Source organism: Ips typographus, linkage group LG3 (genome assembly GCF_016097725.1).
Source record: "Ips typographus isolate SLU linkage group LG3, UJ_Ityp_2.0, whole genome shotgun sequence".
Taxonomy (NCBI): Eukaryota; Metazoa; Arthropoda; class Insecta; order Coleoptera; family Curculionidae; genus Ips; species Ips typographus.
In genome coordinates, this window is record NC_138424.1 from 9,082,980 (window position 1) to 9,100,331 (window position 17,352).

The 17,352-nt window shown below is 34.7% G+C and overlaps 1 protein-coding gene and 1 long non-coding RNA gene across 2 annotated transcripts in view; one reads left to right on the forward strand and one right to left on the reverse strand.

Moving 5' to 3' along the window:
* Positions 1-13,515: 13,515 nt before the first annotated feature.
* LOC145726012 (uncharacterized) lies at positions 13,516-13,966 on the reverse strand. The gene is made up of 2 exons (XR_014177466.1): positions 13,833-13,966; positions 13,516-13,783 (listed from the first exon to the last, which is right to left on the reverse strand). It is a non-coding gene; the product is annotated as an uncharacterized LOC145726012 (long non-coding RNA).
* Positions 13,967-14,291: 325 nt separating this feature from the next.
* Positions 14,292-17,352, forward strand: part of LOC145725996 (uncharacterized) — a 93,060-nt gene continuing 89,999 nt past the window's right edge. The window contains exon 1 of the mRNA XM_081974923.1: positions 14,292-14,584. The gene's annotated coding sequence lies outside the window, so the exon portion shown is untranslated. The remainder of the gene's footprint in view (positions 14,585-17,352) is intronic.

The window sequence follows — 17,352 nt, forward strand, 5'->3', positions numbered from 1 at the left end:
AATGCATAATTTATGTCCGATTCGCTTTAGCCGGCTTTTAGCCGAGACAAACCATGTTTCTTGTCCGCAGAATCGACATAAATCAGTCCGATCTGTATTCTGACATTTGGTGGCATGGGAAAATCGAAAATATTATCGGATAATATGTTAATTGACCAGTCTACTATTGTGTCAGGTTTTTGTGTGTTTAAGTTAACTATTATTTTACTTCTCTACCTTAAAGATAATATATAGAATAGAGATGGGCGTAAATTTACCGTGCTACCGGTAAAGTAAAATTCAGTGTGACAGGAAAATTTACCAATTTTACCAGTAAATTCCAATCTGACCATTATATTTATGAGTATAATTGAAATTTACTTAATTTATTATTTTTCTGTCATGGCTGTCATTAATTTGAAAAGTAATAAATCTGAATGACTATTATGAGGTATTAGTTTAGCAGTTCTTTACGAACATTTTTACTCTCTATTAAATTTTTTGAAACTTCCACCTCCACCGTGTCTGAGTTATTTAGCAAAAACTGGTTTAATTCAACAAATTTTCAAATTAGTTGAAGTTGTGATTTGTAATTTGAACACTCTGTAACTTGGTTGTTTTTGGGAGTTTAAGGAGATTGAACCACTCAAATTAACCGTCTTGAATTCCTCTTTCCAGTGGTGTTGAGCAAAAAATTCTATCTGAAAAATTGCGTGCAGGGTGACCAAGAACAGTCAATCACCATAATTTTCATACACAACCCTGTATACTGGAAGCAAAAACGGGCCTGTAAATCTACGGGGTTGGGTTAAGCAGTTAATTATAAACGTTTTCGGTCTCTTGTAATTTTTGTAACTTTCACCTTTTTCGAGTTATTTAGGAAAAACTAGTTTAATGCAATAAATTTTCAAATCAATTGAAGTTGTGATTTGTAATTTGAACACTCTGTAACTTGATTGTTTTTGGGAGTTCAGGGAGAATGAACCACTCAAATTAACCGTCTTGAACTCATCTTTCCAGTGGTGTTGAGTAAAAAATTCTATCTGAAAAATTGCGTGCAGGGTGACCAAGAACAGTCAATCACCATACTTTTCATGCACACCCTGTATACTGGAAGCAAAAACGGTCCTGTAAATTTACGGGGTTGGGTTAAGCAGTTAATTATAAACGTTTTCGGTCTCTTGTAATTTTTGTAACTTTCACCTTTTTCGAGTTATTTAGGAAAAACTAGTTTAATGCAATAAATTTTCAAATCAATTGAAGTTGTGATTTGTAATTTGAACACTCTGTAACTTGATTGTTTTTGGGAGTTCAGGGAGAATGAACCACTCAAATTAACCGTCTTGAACTCATCTTTCCAGTGGTGTTGAGTAAAAAATTCTATCTGAAAAATTGCGTGCAGGGTGACCAAGAACAGTCAATCACCATACTTTTCATGCACACCCTGTATACTGGAAGCAAAAACGGTCCTGTAAATTTACGGGGTTGGGTTAAGCAGTTAATTAGAAACGTTTTTGATCTCCTGCAATTTTTTTGTAACTTTTACCGTTTTCGAGTTATTAGGAAAAATTAGGTTAATGCAACAAATTTTCAAATCAGTTTCAGTTTCAAGTTGTGATTTGTAATTTGAACACACTGTAAATTGGTTGTTTTTGGGAGTTTAGGGAGATTGGACCACTCAAATTAACAGTCTTGAACTCATCTTTCCAGTGGTGTTGAGTAAAAAATTCTATCTGAAAAATTGCGTGCAGGGTGACCAAGAACAGTCAATCACCATACTTTTCATGCACACCCTGTATACTGGAAGCAAAAACGGTCCTGTAAATTTACGGGGTTGGGTTAAGCAGTTAATTAGAAACGTTTTTGATCTCCTGCAATTTTTTGTAACTTTTAACCGTTTTCGAGTTATTAGGAAAAATTAGGTTAATGCAACAAATTTTCAAATCAGTTTCAGTTTCAAGTTGTGATTTGTAATTTGAACACACTGTAAATTGGTTGTTTTTGGGAGTTTAGGGAGATTGGACCACTCAAATTAACAGTCTTGAACTCATCTTTCCAGTGGTGTTGAGTAAAAAATTCTATCTGAAAAATTGCGTGCAGGGTGACCAAGAACAGTCAATCACCATACTTTTCATGCACACCCTGTATACTGGAAGCAAAAACGGTCCTGTAAATTTACGGGGTTGGGTTAAGCAGTTAATTAGAAACGTTTTTGGTCTCTTGCAATTTTTGTAACCTTCACCTTTTTCGAGTTATTTAGGAAAAACTGTTTGGTGCAGCAAATTTAGAAATCAGTGAATTTGTAATCTAAAAATTTGACAGTTAGGGACAAAATCGCCTGTAAAACCCACTTAGAGTAACCGATTCATGTTTTTAAGCACGTTTTTCGAATCTTCATTAAATTTCTTATTCAATTACCTGAAAAAAAACCTACAAAATCAGGTAAAGTCTTGGAGAAGAGTGGTGTGAAAGTACGAGTATACTGTCAGAAAGACGGTTTGAATGGACATTTAGGGACCAAATCGCCTGTAAAACACACTTAGAGTGAGAAAATGACTATGTTTACCACATTTTTGAAATCCTCATTAAATTTTCTGTCCAATAATCTGAAAAAAACATTACAAAATTTGGTACAGTCAGGGAGAAAAGCGGTGTCAAAATTTGAACATCCAGAAACACAATATTCGTAATTTACCGGTTAATGTTTCCTGGTAAAGTAAAATATTTACTTTACTGGTAAATTATCCTCCTACCAAGTGTATATTATGTACAAAACCTAACCTAACCAACCTACAGAATGTTGAACCACATTCTAGATGTAGTAGGCCAAAAATTAGTGGAACATACTGTAGTTTATATTCTTATTCAAAAAACAGTTAAAGAGAAACATCACTTTGTTTATGAGATAGGTGTTAAACAAAAAGAAACACTAGCAAAAAATTGGGCGTCACAGCCATCTTACGTAAAAAATGAGGTAAATATCTGAAAAAACTGTAAAATAATAATAAATAATACAGGGTGTTTCTTGATGAAAGGCCATACACTCACTTGCACACTATGTTTTGAAGTGTTCATATAAAAAGAGCCCCAAGTGCTTCGATTCCAAGATACAGGGTGTCAAAGTAATTTTTTTCCAAGTTTTTTCTAGTAAGCTTTTACAATTAGTTTTTGAGGTATTGGGCTGAAAATTAGAGCAAAACTAACTCCTTCGAGGCTACATAATTATACAAGATGACCGATGTTATTTTTATCGACAAAGTGTCTTTATACCCAAACTTGTTTTATTATTTAGTAACATTTTTTCGTTTTTGTTATCGTTCTTATATTATTTGCAAAGAAGTAGCTTTCGCCTAGTTTTGCAGTAATTAAATGGAGCATTTTTCAACTTCAACAAATAAAACCAAGCTAAATTGGTACGGTTTTCTTAATTGATTCGCCGATAACTCAAAAACGGTGGCAGATACGAAAAAATGCAGTAGACAAGAAAAGTGTAAAAAATTAAATAAAGAACTATAGAGCAGTGTCGTAGTACGAAAAATTCGGAGAAGTTTAAGTGGGAGGACTAAAGAGGAAAAACCTCTAAAAGATATTAACTTTAGGTGTCATGTCTAACGCTCTAAAAAAATAAAAACTTAGACACCCTGTATTAACATAACGATGTGTTTGCAACTTGTTTAATTCAGCTTAATAATCACCTTGTAGTATAATGCATATTATGTGGCCTTATGGAACGTTATTTTGATGATTTTATATCTAAGTCTAACTTTAGTTTAGACTATGAATGTGTAAGATAAGCAAACGTCACATTCATAACATTTACCAGATTTACCTGTTGATTATATTGTTGTCATTTCTTATTTTTGTTTGATTGGGGCACTGAATATCACAGTCTAAACTTGTTTAACCTTGTGCATACATAATGCCCCGTTTCCTCCGACATTCGCTACATTGGCTTTTAAGGACGGCTTAGGCTAAATGTTGTTGTGACTGTGACATTTGCTTTTTGGATCTGTTACATTCAATATCCATTTTAGTCTTTAATCCAAGTTTAGCAAGTATTAGTACATTGCTAGTTAGCTGTCAGCATATAATTTATGGATTTTCTATAATGGCCGCTTCCTCGATTCTTATACAAGTCGATTTTAACTGAAGTTGAGATTTGAATGTGACTGACAGTATAAACGTATCTAAGACATTCTTACACTTAACATAAGTTAAGTAAAATTTGAATAAGTGACAGTTCAAGCGCAAAACTTAAGCCAAGCTTAAATTAAGCGTAGTTCAGACTGTGATTTTTTTGAAACCAAACTGGGTTAAAATACGACGGTGCAAATGGGGGTTAATTATACAATTAAGCCAATTTTTTGTTTTGACTTTGACTTGATGATCTATCTGTCCCATTCAAAACTGAACTCAATTTAGATTCTGAGATTTTCGAATGGGTTAAAATATTACGGCTTCCTCACGTCAAAATACATAATAGACTTAATTCTTTAGGACCTAAGCGATCCTTAATTAGTGGAAATCTCAAAAGCGTTCCGTTCTCGCTTAGTGTAAACGGGCCTTAGTCCCTGCCGCCGTACATAGGCCACTCCGGAGGGCTTTTAGGTCGGAATTTCATTATATCTGCCTTCAACTGCCCACGTTATGTATTGCAGCCGGTCGTGGCAGTCGGGTCTTTGGGTTTTAGACTGCCAGTGGCGTTTCTATTTAAAAAAAATATTGGTACCCCCCATGAATCGCTTGTAAAATCGATGGATTGGTTTTCTTGTGTGACGCTTTAACGCACTTGCAGCTTGAAAAGCTTTGATACATTGAACCAACAGAATATTAGTGGTAAATTTGTGATGGGACGCCTATGTCCAGACCCTATTCTCGACCTCTCTCTTTCAAAGCCACTTCAATACCGGCAACTATGTAAACCTATCGCAACGTAACGAAACCTCCTGTTTTGGTGTGTGTTTCCGACAGGAGATGATGAATTAATAAAGAAATATGGGTTTAAAAGTATATCGATTAATTGTGCATAGGGTTGATAAGAGGGGGGAAACAGTTACCCCCTACCTCACTAAATATCGACTCGAATATGTTATAATTAGGCCGCGCCGTGTATTTAATATGTAAATACGAGAGGCGGTTGAAATTGGCTTTGAATCACAAAAAACATCGATTTTCAGTCTTGCCTATAGCATTCTATGTATTTGTACATACAAAATGCACGAATGCGGATTGGCCTTTAGTCACATAAATTAATATCCAACGCACGCTTTAAAGTCTGGTTTTTATTTACGGGTTACACATACTCTTAGTCGGTTTGCGATAAGAATTTTAATTTTTCCAGTTAACGAAGTTCACCAGATTAACGTTTCGTGCATTAATTCATGTGAATGAACTGCAACGCACCAAAAATGTTCTTTGCACATATAGCACAAGAATGTTGATGTCTTTTTTTGAGTTTTGCCTATAAAATAGTAAAATAATGTAATAATATCCAGTTAATAAATATAAAAGTAATATTCAACTAAAATTCTGATCAATCAAACAGTGTAAGTTCATCATTTTAAAAGTGAACTAATTCGAAAATTTGTAAGCACCGACTATTTGACTAATTCAATACACATTCGTCGGTAAAATCTTAAAACTTTACATTTTCCTCCCACTTTGTTAAATTAAGAATGATTTTTTTTATACTAATACAACACATTTTTTTTTATCCTACATTGTTAAGACACCGTGTATGTCTTTAATTAAATCTAGTTAGTTTAATTCAGAAAACACGAAATTCTTCTTAACTTAACAAACTTCTGTTTATTATTATACAGGGTGAATTTTTAAAACAAAATCCTAGTTGAAGTTCGAAATCCTAATAAACTATGCAGCTCTATTCAAGTGATCCACCACTTATTTGGTACATCATATACGGAAAAGTGTCATGTGACGTAAAAGGGCCAGTTGCCCCCCCATCTCTCTTATAGCGAACTGTGCGAAACAAAATATGTAAGGACGTATGTCTAATATGAATTTTTACCAAATGTTAAAGTTTCAACTTTCAAAGAGTTACCTATCATTCACTGAATCACAATCTAATTGAATGCAGGTGGCAGGTTGCCATATTCACTTTAAAATACAGAATGTTTGTTTTTTAGTTTCAGAATTTCACTCATTTAGACACACAACAGAACATACCCAAATTAACCAAAATTAGATGATTGATACATTATTACGCAAGTGTTAATAACTTTGGCAACAATGCACTGGATTGTTACAAAGAATGAATAATTTGCTACCTGACTCTAGCCTTCCACCTACGTTACGGAATTAAAGAGCCTCTGATTTCGTCAAGGGGAATCGTTCCAGACTCATTTTAACATTTTATTTAAGCCTTATAAAAATACTGGTAATTTAATATTGAAAAGCAGGACAATAGCACACTGTAAGGAATAAACTGTATTAAATTCCATTATGGTACCCAACCTTATTAAGGACACCTTTTGGTTCACCTAGGCTAAGTTGTAATTGACTGTGACGGATCATGTGCAAAATGTCAAATTAAAACCTAGCTTAGGATGCCTTTAATATGTCGGTGCAATCAGCTCTTAAATGTGGTGCTTTGCTTTCATATACAGTCTGTCCGTCATTTGTCATTAATCTAAACTAAACTGTCAAAGATGAGAAAAGTTACAACATCGCCACACACCTAAAATGTTGCAATTTTGCCTTTGATTCAGTTTAGTATAGAAATTCTTAAATAATCCAATTGTTCCCTATAACATGAATTTCATCAAATCTCCACCCTTAATCGTTGTTATGTTATGTACCGTGAGTGGGCATATTCTGCCTTCCATCGCGACCGCAGGTCTATTGGGGCTCACACATAAGTTAGAGCTCATCCAGAATACTCGACTGATCTGGAGGATCCGACGTCCAAATATGGAGGACCTGAAGTTGGCCAGAGCCGGAGAGCGGCACAGTAGGTGCGCGGCCGACTCGTCATCTTCTATACACCAGCGGCATTCGGCGTCTTCTGCCAGGCCTATCCGGTGCATGTGAGCCCTTAGTTGACAGTGACCGGTGTACAGCCCTCAGGTGTGGTATACTGAGTTGCAGGAGATTGTTGGTCCTGTTCTTAGAGGGCCCCTTAATGAACTCCTTGGAGTGAGACAACCCTGTAGTTCTCAGCCATATAGGTCGGAGTGTTCCTGATAACACCACTCTGTAATGCTTTTCTTTGCTTCATCATGCACCATACCGAGTGCCTTCAACACAGTGCCTCCACAACCAGCTCAGCCAGTTCGTCGTGAAGTCCCTGTGAAGTCGGAGTGACCCGGAAATCCCTTTTGAGGACTTTGAGCCGTCCGTAAACCAGCAGAACCAGAGATTACACCAGAGATCTGCTCGGACTAGGTCATCAGCCTGTTCTGCCTAGTCCACATAGGTCCTGTAGCAGAAATCGATGACTGCCGTGCTCGGCAGAACATCGGAGGGCATATCAAGGGAGTCGCTATTTAGAATTTCCGCAAGTGGCCCTCGAGGCTTCATGTATCTCCAGCCATCCTTGTCTCTCTCTTCAGCAAGAGCTGAAGGTAGGGTAAGTTAAGGAGGCATTCTAACGCGGACGTGGGCGTATCTTGAACGCCCCCGTGATAAAAAGGCATGCCTGTCTTTGGATTGAAGATTGAAGTTTCTTCGCTACGGTACTCTGGAGGCTTTTGCCATACCAGACTATGGCCCCGTAGGTCAGTACAGTATAATTGTGCTGGTGTAAAGCCAGTATAGCTGCTGGGGCTCTAGACCTCTGGATCTCCCGCAGATGCTTTTGCATCTCCAAAGCAGGATTTAGCTTTACTGACTAGTCTGCCACATACGGGTTCCAGGTGAGTGTTTTATCTAGAATGACTCCCAGATATTCCACCTGCGCAGCATGTCTTACCAGAGAGGGAGGGCGGTTTAAGAAATACCATCTTCCTCCTTCTGGTGAAGGGTATAATTACTGTTTTGAGCGGATTTACCCTAAGGCACTCCTTCTCGCACTAGCTCTGTGTCACATTGAGGACCTCCACCCTTAACCCTTAGTTAAAACATTATTTACAGATATCTGGCAACACATCAGCGGCTTGGGGCGGGATTGCATGACATCTGTTTTTGTTGACAGTACATTGAATTCACAGTTTTGTCTATAGCGTTAATGGTAAATCCACATGTGCAGTATTTGCGCAAATCACAGCACTGTTGGGTTGTGTAAAATTGTATCACTTTTCTAATATTTCGTTCATTAAATTTTTTTGTCAGGTTCTTAACTGATAACCAAAAGTGTCCAGTTGATTGCCTAAAACCTTCTCCCTTATAATAAAAAAATAGAGGTGCTGTGGCAACACTGTAAATTCGAATTCTTAGAACCGATTATAAAGCATTTACAAAAGCAAACCAAGTTATGGTTTGCTATATTTAAACATGACACAGACATAGTTAAAGTTCTGCTACAAAAACCCTGCCACTAGCCATTTTAAAGGATAATAATAAAATTTCCCCCTGTATACTGCTCGTCCAAGAATGGAACACCCTGTATATTGCAATATTGCAAGTACAGGGAAATAAATCTAACTCCAATATAAACCCTCGAACCAATTCGACATATCACAATCCCTAAATATCTTAAAATTCACTGTATAAAATTGCGATTTTGGGGGATATTTGAGAAGAGACACGTTGTGTCGTAATCCATAAAAAATGTTATCGATAGGGGAATGTCGAATAAATAAGACTTTTCAGATTTAGTTTACTCTGCATCTACAATATAAATAGTTTTCATTTAATAAAATTGGTTTGCTCTTTAAGACTTCTCAATTAAGATATCAAAGAAAACAACTGGATATAACAATTTCTGAGTTTCCGCTACATAACCTACATCAAATGCAATACCCCATAAATGGCACCATTAAAAAAAAAACGCACCCCATCGCAAACCGAGGCAAAAGCATTATCGATTCGACAACCTGCATCGTAAGCGTGCATTTATTGCAATTTCATCTTCGACGTTGGGGGACAAAGGGCCCCAGAGGCCCTAGTTTGACGCCCACGCCCTTCGGAGGGAGCACACCGTAATTAGATGAAATTCCTATCAGGGCCTCTCTTTCGGCAATTATTAAAAGCTTCCCGTTTTTGATGTCCCGAATTGCCTCGGCTACACGGATTGACGCACCAGAATATATTTTCGTATAGGGGGAGACTCTTGATAACAACTAATTCTCAGCGAACATGAGGGTGATGTTTTTTCTTCTTTAATTGTTATCGTTCTGTTTAGGAGTTTAACAGGATTTCGGGGTTGCCATATGTTCTTTATAATACGGAAAATAACTGAAGTTTTTACATTTTTTTACAGTTAAAAGAATGAGTTTCCAATTTGGGTGAAACAGTTCAAAAAAGTTAATATTTTCCTCTAATAGCAAATTGGCTAAATCGCAAACAAAGAATTATCGACTCCATCATCAGTTGCCTCAAATTAGGGATGTTCCCTCGTCCGATATGTCTAGACATATTGAAAACTGTCAGGTTCAGGTGTCTGTTGATCACATTCGGATTTTATATTGTTTTTTGAACAGGACATTCTTTCTAGTTCGTGGTAATCATGAGCAGAACTTTAGACAACGTAATTGAGTCGGAGAGGTCTAAATTTAAATATCTTTTGTTTTCTTTCTAACCTTAATTAGGTATTTACGTATCAACGGCTGAAAATTGCCCTTAATTTCTTAAAAGCAAAAAGGGGCTTTTTTGCTCCGGAAGTGTCTGTGGAGGGCAGCAATCACTGAAGTATTTTTCACACTTCACTTTTACTACATACATAACTATTTTATGATATTTCGAGCCTATGATTGTCGAGTATGACAATTTAAATAGTATCAAAAGACGTAAAAAAAGTCTATTGTAAATTTGAAAGGGTCTAAAAACCAACTTAATTATTGCATTTCAGCATAACTCGTACATGTGTGTTAATGTCAAGATTCTAACTCTTAACCACAGTTAAAATTTGTGAAAATTACTTATTTAATTAAAAAAATATATAATTTTAGACCAAAACCTACTTTATCACTTGTATGGAGTTTTTTTGTTGTTTTGTATTCCTTATTTTTAGGCTCATTCAGTCGAAATTTTATTTTAAAGGCTAAGTCATGTAATTCCATTTTGTTTTTTTGCTTTTTTTTTGTATTTTCTTTACTTTTAGTTTTCCACATTTCTTGATGTTGACTTAGTTTTGGATACACGTATATCTGTGAAAGTTTTTTTCGTATTCTATTTTATTTCTGCTTTATTTTTTATTTTCTTTCTTATTTTCTGGGGATTAGTCTCCCAAATGTATATACGGCAAATGCTATTCATTTTTTTTTTGTTGAAACTAATTGACTTAAACTATAAAAAAAATTGTCATAATATGTCAAATTTCCGCTAAAAAGTTCCACTACTTAAAGTTAAGGTGAGTTAACAAAGATCAAAGAAATTTGAATAACAAAACGAGATTAAGCTGACGAGATAGTTTATACAGGGAATTCCCATAGGATTACAAATCGAATGGGCTCATTCCACATAACGTAAAAATGCGTCTCAATACATACAGTGTGTCCCAAATTGGTTCTACATGTATTGGGATCTCGGTAACCGTAGGAGCTACAGAGTCGGTTAAATAGGGAAGGTTTTAGAGAATTTTATGTGAAATTATTTTCGGTTTCCAAATTAAATTATCTTTCTCCGTTTTCCCGGAAAATTGGGAAAACGTCAAGGCTGCATTTTAAATAATTGCTTACAGCTCTTTAACAAAGCCAAAGAGAGTTTTGAAACTCAGACATTATTAAGGCAGTTTTTCACGCAGGTAATTAGAAATAATCTATCGTCATTGGTTTCCGAGATATGGAGGATAACTTTGTAAACTCTTATGGCCGCCATCTTGAATTTTTGCATTTTTTGGAAAGAGCTTACAAATCCTTTACACTGATGTACTTGATGATGCTATTATTTAGTTTTTAAAGGGCACTCAAAGGGCAAAAAACGTTTTTTAAATTTTGTTATAAAAGTGTGCTACAAAGTTTATAATTTAATAATTAATTTATTAAGTAATTTACCAATTTTGCAACATTTAAACTACATTTTTAAGGTCACGTGACTGTTTCTGATAGGTGTCAACTGGCTTTCCCAGTGATCAAAATTGTATTATCAACGTCACGTAACGCGTATTTTACAATTTCAGCTTTTACAACTGTCTAAATTTAATTTAGCAAATGATCAACATTTAAAATACATTTTAGAGTCACGTGACAGTTTTGGACCGGTGTCAGTTGGTTTGGACAGTGTTGCAAGCTCTAAAATGGCATAATCAAAGTCACGTGACGTGTATTTTGCAATTTCAACTTTTGCAACTGTCTAACATATTCTAAATGTAATTTACCCAATTTTTATTTTAATTCACATTTTAAAGGTCACGTGACTAATTTTGACAGGTGCAACTGGCCTTTATAGTGTTGCAAGAATATGCATAATTGCATTTTCAACGTCACGTAACGTGTATTTTGCAATTTAGGTTTTAACAACTGTATAAATTTAATTTACCATTTTTCAACTGCGTTTTGAAGTTCACGTGACTGTTTTTGATAATGTCAACTGGCTTTTACAGTGTTGCAAGCTCAAAATTGTATTATCAACGTCACGTAACGTGTATTTTACAATTTCAGCTTTTACAACTGTCTAAATTTAATTTACCAAATAGTCAACATTTAAATTACATTTTAAAGTCACGTGACTGTTTTTGACAGGTGTCAGTTGGCTTGGACAGTGTTGCAAGCTCTAAAATGGCATAATTAAAGTCACGTGATGTGTCTTTTGCAATATCAGCTTTTACAACTTTCTAAAATAGTCTAAATGTAATTTACCAAATTTTGTAATTTTAAGCCACATTTTAAAGGTCACGTGACTAATTTTGGCAGATGTCAACTGGCTTTTACAGTGTTGCAATCTCAAAACTGTATTATCAACGTCACGTAACTTTCCAATTTCAGCTTTTACAACTGTCTAAATTTAATTTACCAAATGATCAACATTTAAATTACATTTTAAAGTAACGTGATTGTTTTTGACAGGTGTCAGTTGGCTTGGACAGTGTTGCAAGTTCTAAAGTGGCATAATCAAAGTCACGTGATGTGACTTTTGCAATTTCAGCTTTTATAACTGTCTAAAATAGTCTAAATTTAATTTACCATTTTTCAAAGTTTAAACTGCGTTTTGAAGTTCACGTGACTCTTTTTGACAATGTCCACTGGCTTTTACAGTGTTGCTAGCTCAAAAATTTAGTTATCAACTCACGTGACCTAGTTCTTACAATTTTACTATTGTCTAAATTTAAATTACCTTTTTTTCAACTGTTTTTTTTTTAAATGATGTGTTTTTATTTGACGCGTGCTAACTTGGTTACTATGACAGTTAAAAGATTCGTGCAAACGTCAAAACATAATCTATAATTTCAGGCAACCGTACAAAAGTATTTTTGTTTGTCAGAATTTGGAAAAACAGTCACCTGACCTTAGAAAATCAATTTAATGCTTTCGGCACAAGGTCAAATCAAGTGTCAAAAATTTGGTAAAACCTTTACGATGTCACCTAACCTAACCTAAAAACTGTCACGTGACCATAAAAAAAATAATTTTTAATTGTGTATTACATCAAGATTTATCATTATCTCAATACCAGGAGACTTATAATGATTAAATTTAAGAATGCCATAATGTGTAAACATTTGAAAGTATCCTGAAGCAGTTAGAATCTAAAGGCTTTTTGATATATTTCAAGGCAGTCTCAGACATTTTAGGGCATTATCACTATAAGGCATTTTGAGCAATAATAGAAGCATTGGTGAGGTATTTTAAAAGCATTTCAAGGTATTTTGTAGGCAAAAAGCATTTTGGTGTACAAAAAATTATCGGCGGTCTACCCCTCGTATAAGTGCCAATATTTGTTTATTCCAAATTTAGGAGGAAAATATGCATTAATAACTGAACAAGACTAAACAAGTGCGAAAGTGATTCATCCACCCTTCTTGTAAAAAAAGGAAAATAGCGGCAACTATGCTTTGACCTCATAATTGAAGGAGCATTGAATGACATCTGAAGTTGACGTACATACTGTCAAATATCAGTTATCCTCTGTGAATTATACGACGTTGCCAGACGCTTTTTTTCATTTTTAATATTTAAAACTTCAACTGATTTTTATTGTTTTTATTCATAAAAATATGTTTGGTAGCTTAATATCCGATTAGTATAGGTGGCAAAGATTGTTTTTTTAAATTATAACTAATTGTACTGCAATGGTAATTGTACAACTCACTGAGTAACAGCTATTTAAGCCTATATTTGACAACATCGCAGTTAGGCAAATTGTGGTTTCTCCACCAAATCATTTTTGGTTTTTTACCTATTTTTTGAAGAAAATTGTGATTTTACCGCAATTTTTCTTTTTTTTTCTGGAAGCCGTAATGCAAAAAAAAATTTGGTGACCAATTTTTTAATTATTTAATGTTTACAAGACCCTAACCGGTAAATACCTACTCAAGTACATAAACAAACACTGTTGACTAATCGACGAGTAAATAAGCCATTTTTTTACATTAAAAGATAAAAAAATTGGATGTGTAATGCGTTTTATAAAAACGGGGACGCCCCTGGATTAACTTAAACTGAAGCCGTAAAGAAAACGGGGTTTTGGCCTCTCAAATTAATTATCTCAAATATGGCTAGAAAAACGGTACCGTCGAAGCAAGTGAGTCCTAGAAAAAAAAACGAAAAAGCGTTGATAATAAATAGCAAAGTAAATACCTTTCAATGCATCAGCTGCAATAAATATAGAATTTTAACAGTGTACTGGAGACTCGTTATCCGACAAAAGCTGGCAGAATACGAACCGGCGGTAGAACGGTCTATGTACCTGAGTGATACATAAGGGGAAAATAAATACATAACCGGCCTATGTAATCGTGCCCTCTCTGTCGCACAGCTGTGAACAAAACGCATCAGTCTGTCGAGCGAAACCGTCGAGTGCTTTGGAGCGTCGTCCCGTCCTGAAAAATCCGTGTTTATTGTGCGAACCAAACGGGAAAACGCGTTCCGGACGTCATTTTCGTATACCGAACGCTGTCCCGGGACAGTTTTTCAGAAAAACTGCGTGGGTTGTCCGGAAAAAAACCGGCATAATGTGCACCTTTCGAGGTTATGTCGACCAATAAGGTCGGCTTGTGTATTTATCATCAAGCGGGCCCCGACTGTTTACTGTCAGTTTTAGGCTTTTGTTTTTTTACTGATTAGTGCACATTTCTGTCATCTTTGGATGGTTGATTATGGTTTACGTGTACTTTAGCTGAATTCCACTTTGTATAGTCAAATTTTAAGAGTAAAAATTACTTTAAACTCTATCAAAAAGCTTTGAATATTAAATGTATTTCATTCAGTCGTAATAGTGGGCCATGAGTGGCTTGTTTTAGTACGGTGATAGTGTAAAAACAATAATAATAGTTTTAGTGGTGCCTGAAGTTGGATTATGTGGATACTGGAATGTTTTAGAAGTTGAATCGGTAAGATCTGATTTTTCTACACTAAAACACCTATTTTGTGCAAAGTTTTTTAATTCTCATCACTTTAATTGAGTCTCGACCGGTTTCTCGTTAATTTGCTACCAGCAATAACGACACAATGAGGCTTTTCTATTGGTGGGACGGTTTCGTGACGTCATCCATTGTTGCCTGCCCTTTACAAGGGTCGGTTTTTAAGTACTTTTTCCGTAGTGTTTTCTGCGGTAGAAATTCAGTTGAATACACACAGTTCTGTTACTGTTTATAAATCACACAGAATAAAAATCCGGTAGGTGGTGTTGTTGTTGAAAACCGCAACTCTTATCTCCAAGTTATTGTTAATTGTATGTTGTGTTACGTAATCGAGGGTTTTGTCAACTGAAAGATGATTACAAACCTAACCTAAAACAACAAAGTGTATAAGTATTTTGGTAAATTACTTTATGAGAAAGAGAATCAACAAATTGATCAGCTGACTAGAAAATGCGCTTGCGTATGTCAAGACAGAGCTAAAACTTGTCTAGTGTAAAACGGCTTTCAATTATGGAACAAGCCGGGTTTACACACATACACGAAATTAAGACATAATCAAAAATTTTACTGAAAATATAATTATAAACTTATTTATTATAAATATTTAATTTTTATGTTTGACAAGACACAATGTTTTAATGGTGATGGTATTACTACAGCACGTCATCAGAAAGTTTGACGTTTTGAAAATGCATTCCTATTACCTAGGGTTTAGTTGCGGGCTATCGCGTTCTCTTTCTCACACACGCTTTTTTCAAGGAAGACAGATATAATACAAAGGCGACCTTCTTGATCTCCACTTTTAAGGAGTTGTGTCCGCTGTTGCCAGATTGCCAGTTGACATTTTGCAGTTTCTTATGTTGTGATAGAAAATTGAATACTTCTAAGATGAAAAAACAACTGCTTTTAAGAACTTTTTTAGCGAAATAAAGCCTAAATAAAGGAAATTTTGCGATATTTTAAAGAATACATTGTAGTAGACCATTGAGTAAACCAAGCAGTAGACAATTCAGTGCATCAATATAACAAAATTGACCGCACATGTAATTATTATGGTAAAATTTTTGTTACATGATATTAAGTTGAAACAATATTCATTACAATTATTATGATACTTTACCAATTTTTCTACATTTAAACTTCATTTTTAAGGTCACGTGACAGCGTTGCAAGCTCTAAAATTGCATAATCAAAGTCACGTGATGTGTCTCTTACAATTTCAGCTTTTACAACTGTCTAAAATAGTCTCGAAATTAAATTTACCAACTTTATAAAGTTTAAACCACATTTTAACGGTCACGTGATTAATTTTGACAGATATCAACTGGCCTTTACAGTGGTGCAAGCTCAGAATTGAATTATCCAAGTCACGTGACGTGTATTTTGCAATTTAAGTTTTTTACAACTGTCCAAATTTTATTTATCAATTTTTCAAATTTTAAACTGCGTTTTGAAGGTCACGTGACTGTTTTTGACAATGTCAACTGGTCTTTACAGGGTTGCAAGCTCTAGTATAATAAATTATTAGTTTTTTAATGTCGTAACTTTTTAATACAATATGAAATTGAAATAACTTTTTTGATTTTGCTTTTAGAGGCACAACATATAGTTTTAGCAATTTTCAAAAGGGTCAGGGAATAAAGCTCCCTATTGACTGATATTGTTATTAAAATCTCTCTGTTAAAAACTGTATCAACTTCTATATAAAAAAATTAATGACATTTGCATGATTTCAACTTTATCCTCTATTTTGTATGTTTCTCTTAAGACATAAAACATAAAAGAAGAAAATTCCTAATTTTTAAGTTCCTTTTGTTTTGACTAAATTTATAAATTCCCACCGTGTTTATTTATAGACAATCTTTTTTTTATGACAATACTTATCTTCAGTTTAACAATTAGTGAATAAGTTTCCCATTTATCACTATTACCACAGCTATGTTTATGTAGCTGGGTAAACTCGGTAAACCGGTAAAGCCGTCCTTACCATTTTACATTAAAATGGTTAAGTTAATGAGTTAAAAAAGTTTACGAAACACATGGTTTGGTACTTCACGCTCACAACCAGGTTGGTATTGTTCATTTTTAATTTTTTATTTGTTAAATTATTTTAAATGTTAAAATATAAAAGGATTGATTAAAGCTGGGATTAGAGGGCGTGGAAAAGTTAAAATATTAAAGGTGTGACAGGTTTTCCACCAATAAAACTCATCCCCTTTTTGTCAGGATGGAACTAAGGTTTGATTACCTACACACGATCCTACACATAAACTTATTTCTTCCGTACATAAAGTCAAATGAAACATAATTTTCGTGCCGCCATAGCTCTCTCTTTTCCAAAAATGTCACTTGTCACCTGTCAAACGCCACTTGAGAAACGTCACGTCACCCCTCCGATCCATCCCAGACTGGCGCGTGATTTAAAAAAGCTGAAAATTTTACTACAAAGGTAAGTAACTTTGCTCATCCAGAATTGTTTTATGCTGATTTTGTGGGGGAGAGGCTTTTTGTTTATGCAGGTGTTTGTTCAGCACAATGGACGTTAACATAAGAAAGACGTAAACATAAACGTAAAATAGATCTTTTCAAAGCTTATCTATGTTATGATTGAAATTTGTAAGGCATAGCGGCATTTCTATATAAAACGTTAACAAAATATACATAAATAAAGGTTTTAAAAAATTTAACTTTTTCCTTATGTTTATGTGTTTCTTATTATGTTAACATTCATTGTGAAA